General features: G+C 27.6%; 1 long non-coding RNA gene across 1 annotated transcript; it reads left to right on the forward strand.

Annotated features, from left to right (window-relative positions):
- Positions 1-865: 865 nt before the first annotated feature.
- On the forward strand, positions 866-1360 carry LOC138880303 (uncharacterized). The gene is made up of 3 exons (XR_011402831.1): positions 866-922; positions 1035-1081; positions 1276-1360. It is a non-coding gene; the product is annotated as an uncharacterized lncRNA (long non-coding RNA).
- Positions 1361-5494: the final 4134 nt, after the last annotated feature.

Below are 5494 nucleotides of genomic sequence, written 5' to 3' on the forward strand. Positions count from 1 at the left end.
TATTTGTGAGGATGGACAGCCGGCAGGTCCACTTTTAAGTAGTGATTGGGATAGTGTAAGACGTATTGTAAAGTTTCTTGAAATATTTTATGAACTCACCTTGAAGGTATCAGGTACACTTTATATTACGTCTAATGTGCACTTTCTTGAGATATGTGTTGTTGGTTCTTCTTTGAAAGAGTTGATGCAAAGTGAAGATGCTACCTTGAAAGAAATGGCAAATAATATGAAAGAGAAGTTTGATAAGTATTGGGGGATCCACAAAAGATGAACAAAATGATTTTTATTTCATGTGTGTTTGATCCACGCCACAAGTTTCAATCTCTTTCGTTTGCTCTTGCTGCCATGTTTGGAGAAACAATAGGTGTGAAAATACAAATTGAGGTGAAGACATACATGGAATCTTTGTTCAATGTGTATGCAAAGAAGAATGGTAGTTCTGGTTCATTTCCATATTCTCCATCTTCCGGTTCATGTCCATCTTCTCCATCTTCCCCTAGTTCATGTCCATCTTCTCCAACTTCATCTACTTCTTCATCATCGCTTTCAAAATTCATGTTAGATTTAAAGAAGCATAAGAAGGGTGAAGGAATTGATTCTAAAACAGAGTTAGATAAATATTTGGGTGAAGATGTTGAGGAAGACTTTGAAAATTTTAAAATTCTGGGGTGGTGGAAGTTGAATTCACCCAGATTTCCCGCACTTGCTGAGATGGCACGTGATGTGCTAGCCATTCCTATTTCTAGTGTTGCCTCAGAATCAGCCTTTAGTACCGGTGGACGCATACTTGATCCATTTAGGAGTTCATTGACACCTAGATTGGTTCAAGCTCTTGTGTGTGTCCAAGATTGGCTTCGAAATGAATCAACAACTCCGGTTAAAATTGAAGAAGATTTAGATAATCTTGAACAACTTGAAGCGGGTAAGACTATCTTATTTCTTCTATTACTTTACTTGTGTTTAATGTATACTTATGTTATGTTTCTTTAGATTATTTTTAAACTAATTTATTCTATTACTATCTTATTCTACAGACTTGATTAATACCGGAAGAGAGCCTTGCATCGTCGACATATAAAAGGTACGAGTTCGTGGCATGTTAAAAGTTTTCTTAAGCCTTCTAATAAATTGAACCAAATTGTTGCATTAAGCCTTCTCTATTGTATTGTTTTGTTCTACCACCAAGCAGTCAAGCTACTGCATTAGGCTGTTGCACAGGCTGCCCAACTTGACATGATACACATTTACTGACTCTCTCATTTTTGACAAGTGTAGTATTGCAGAACTTGAAAGTGTGCCAGGTTGAGGATTTCAGTTCCAGTGTGCCAGAACTTAAGGTTGCTGCATTAGGGAATTCTGGTTAAAGCTGCTGCATTAGGGAATTCTGGGATTTTAGTTAATTTTGTAGAACTGGACTGTTAGCTATGTTACAGTTATAGTTATCTGCAGTTAGAATGATCAGTAGAACTTGGTTCCATTTTGTGTTTCTGCAGTTCTGCTCTTCTGCTATGCTTCTGGAGTTACAGACTTACAGTTATGTTTTGGTTCTATGTTACAGTTATGTAACTGTTAGTATGATCAGTAGAACTTGGTTCCATTTTCTGTTTCTGCAGTTCAGCTCTTCTGCTATGCTTCTGGAGTTACAGTTATGTTTTGGTTCTATGTTACAGTTATGTAACAGTTAGAATGATCAGTAGAACTTGGTTCCATTTTGTGTTTCTGCAGTTCTGCTCTTCTGCTATGCTTCTGGAGTTACAGTTATGTTTTGGTTCTATGTTACAGTTATGTAACTGTTCGAATGATCAGTAGAACTTGGTTCCATTTTGTGTTTCTGCAGTTCGGCTCTTCTGCTATGCTTCTGGTCTTGTAAGTTGTAATTGTTACTTGTTAGCTATGTTTCTGGCTTTCTGCATAACTTTGAATAACTGCATAACTTTGAATATTTTTAAAGACTTTTTGCATAACTTGTTACAGTACTATACAGTTACAATACTATAATTGTATAGTACTTTTTGCATAACTTTGAATAACTGCTAACTGCATAACTTGTTAGCTATGTTTCTGGCTTTCTGCATAACTTTGAATAACTGCATAACTTTGAATATTTTTAAAGACTGTCAGCTTTAACCAGTTACAGTACTATACAGTTACAATACTATAAGTCTATACTATTAGACATTAGTAACATTTATTAATTGGAATGAAGCCAAAAGTGAAATCTTGAGGTGCTGTAATTTATAGTCATTTGTTTGCTATTTTTGGTCTTTTAAATGCTATTGTATTATGTAACATCCATTATCCATATACAGTTATACACACTCCTTAATAATACGTACAATCCGATCCGAAAATCCGATCACCAAACCGATCCGAAATTTAAAAATCCGATCCAATCCGATATAATTCGGATCGGATTCGGATTGTAATTTTTGGAATCCGAAATCCGAAATTTCAATCCGAAATATGCTAAATCCGATCCGATCCGATCCATGCACAGCCCTAATTTCAACTGCTTTTTATTCTGACTTGCTAATAATAATTCTATATCAAAACAGGTTAAAGAAAACTTTTGAGATAAATTTGACTAAGGATTAAATTAGCAAGTCATCAAAGAATGGCATAATTGAGGAAGCAAAGAACAAATCCCGTTTTATTTGGAAAATCATTGAACGTGCCTTACTTAATTATGGTAATTCTTGCTATAAATAATTAAAAACCACGCCTTAGGAAAATTCCATGCTCTTGACCGACAGACAAGACAACTAAGTTTATACCTCACTTATCAGGTTTTGGTAAAATTAAAACATACTAAAATTAACTAAATAATGTGGTTGCATAATCGAGATCTGACTAAAGATGCATAAAGTAATCATCTGTACTTTATTTTTATTTTTGTTTGCTTTTCATTTTTGGTATTATTCAATTATGCAATAGGAAAAAGGGATAAGATGTCCAGATATTTTTGCCCCTTTTCTCCATCATGCATTCTTATGGTCAGCATGTTCATATTCTGCAACGTATCAGAGATCTGTGGTTATATGACTTCTTCCACATTTTACTTTTCTTTTTTTCGTCTATCATGTTATCATGATCTTTAAATGAAACTAGTAGTCGTACCCGCGCGATGCGCGGTCAATATTAAAAAAATATTAATTAAATTAAATTATGATCAGGCTTGTTTGATCCTATTAGATCGTATTGCTTTAATAAAATTCAATTGTCATCTTGTTTGTCAATACGATATACCCAATAATGAAATCTCTATTAAATCAAACGTACTTATATAGTCAGTGAATAACTTTTTTGTTCTATTTTTCTTTATTATATTAAACAATATTTAGTATTCGCTTTCTTTTTGTAATATATGAGAAGATATATAATTTATTACTATTGATTTTTTTTATTTTAAATTTTATTCTGTTGTTCTTAATAATATTATCTAAATTTTAGTGAATAAAATCTATGTTAAACTAACGGGACTTATACAGGCAGCGCATCGAATAACGTTTTTGTTATGTATTTTTCTTTATTATATCTTTCAATATTTAATACTATTACTTTGTTAATAGAAAGTTTCATTAGCATATTATGTTATTTAATATTTTTCTCTGAAGTTTTTTTATTACTTTATTTTTATTTTTTTATTTTTAAATAATTTTAAAACTCCAACTTAAAACTACTCCCCAATTTGAATTGGTAATTTATTATTTTTTTAATTTTGTTTTTTATATTAAAATTATATTAAAACTCCAACTTGAACTACTTCCCAATTTGAATGGGTAGTTTTTTTCTCTTTTTTTCGTTTTTATAGCTTTTTTATTTTAAAATAATTTAAAAACTCCAACTTGAAACTACTCCCACCCAATTTGAACGGGTAGTTACTTTTTGATATATTTATATTTTCATTTTCTAATTATAGTTAATTATAAGATATCTATTTTTATTTTAAAATTATTTTAAAACTCCAACTTGAAACTACTCCCCGATTTGAATGCGTAGTTTTTCTTCTCTTTTTGTTTTTGTTTTTTTGATAGATTTTTTTTTGCTTTTTTATTTTAAAATAATTTAAAAACTCCAACTTGTAACTACTCCCACCCAATTTGAATGAGTAGTTTTTTTTTATATTTATATTTTCGTTTTTTATATAGTTAATTATAAGATATCTATATTTATTAATTCAAATAAAGTAATCAATTAATATATATATATATATATATATATATATATATATATATATATATATATATATATAAAAGTAGTTTTGTATTTTTTTTATTTTCGTTTTTTATATATATTTAAATTCAAAAATAATAACCAATAACTAGTTATTAATTAAAAATAACTACCAATTTGAATGGGTAGTTATTTTCTTATATATTTATATTTTCGTTTTTTTATTATAGTTAATTATAAGATATCTATTTTTATTTTAAAATTATTTTAAAACACTAACTTGAAACTACTCCATGATTTGAATGAGTTGTTTTTCTTCTCTCTTTTTTTTGTTTTTTATAGTTTTTTTTGTTTTTTTATTTTAAAATAATTTAAAAACTCCAACTTTAAACTAATCCCACCCAATTTGAATGAGTTGTTATTTTTACATATATTTATATTTTGATTTTTTTTATTATAGTTAATTATAAGATATCTATATTTATTAATTCAATTAAAGTAACCAATATATATATATATATATATGGTAGTTTTGTATTTTTTAATTTTATGGTAGTTTTGTATTTTTTTATTTTCGTTTTTTATATATATTTAAATTCAAAAATAATAACCAATAACTAATTATTAATTAAAAATAACTACCAATTTGAATGGGTAGTTATTTTCTTATATATTTATATTTTCGTTTTTTTATTATAGTTAATTATAAGATATCTTTTTTTATTTTAATTATTTTAAAACTCCAACTTGAAACTATTCCCCGATTTGAATGGGTAGTTTTTCTTTTGTTTTTTTTTCCGTTTTTTATAGCTTTTTTTTTTTTTTGCTTTTTGATTTTAAAATAATTTAAAAATTCCAACTTGAAACTACTCCCACCCAATTTGAATGGGTAGTTATTTTTTTATATTTTTTTATTATAGTTAATTATTAATATAGATATAGATAAGAAATCTATATTTATTAATTAAATTAAAGTAACCAATTAATATATATATATAACCAATTATATATATATATGGTAGTTTTTTTAATATTTATATATATATAACCAATTATATATATACATATATATGGTAGTTTTTTTAATTATTTTCATTTTTTAGATATATTTAAATTAAAAAGAATAATCAATAACTAATTTAATAACTAATTATGCCATATGTCATTCTATTGTTCTGCCATTTGGCTTCATGAGGTGCTTTTGTCTTCTAATTTTAATTATAGATAGATATTAGCACAATTTTAAAATAAAAAAAAACAAAGAAAAAAAGGGTGAGATGAATGATTGACTACTGAGGTATTGTGAGAATTTTTCCAAAGG

Source organism: Nicotiana sylvestris, chromosome 10 (assembly GCF_000393655.2).
Source record: "Nicotiana sylvestris chromosome 10, ASM39365v2, whole genome shotgun sequence".
Lineage (NCBI taxonomy): Eukaryota > Viridiplantae > Streptophyta > Magnoliopsida > Solanales > Solanaceae > Nicotiana > Nicotiana sylvestris.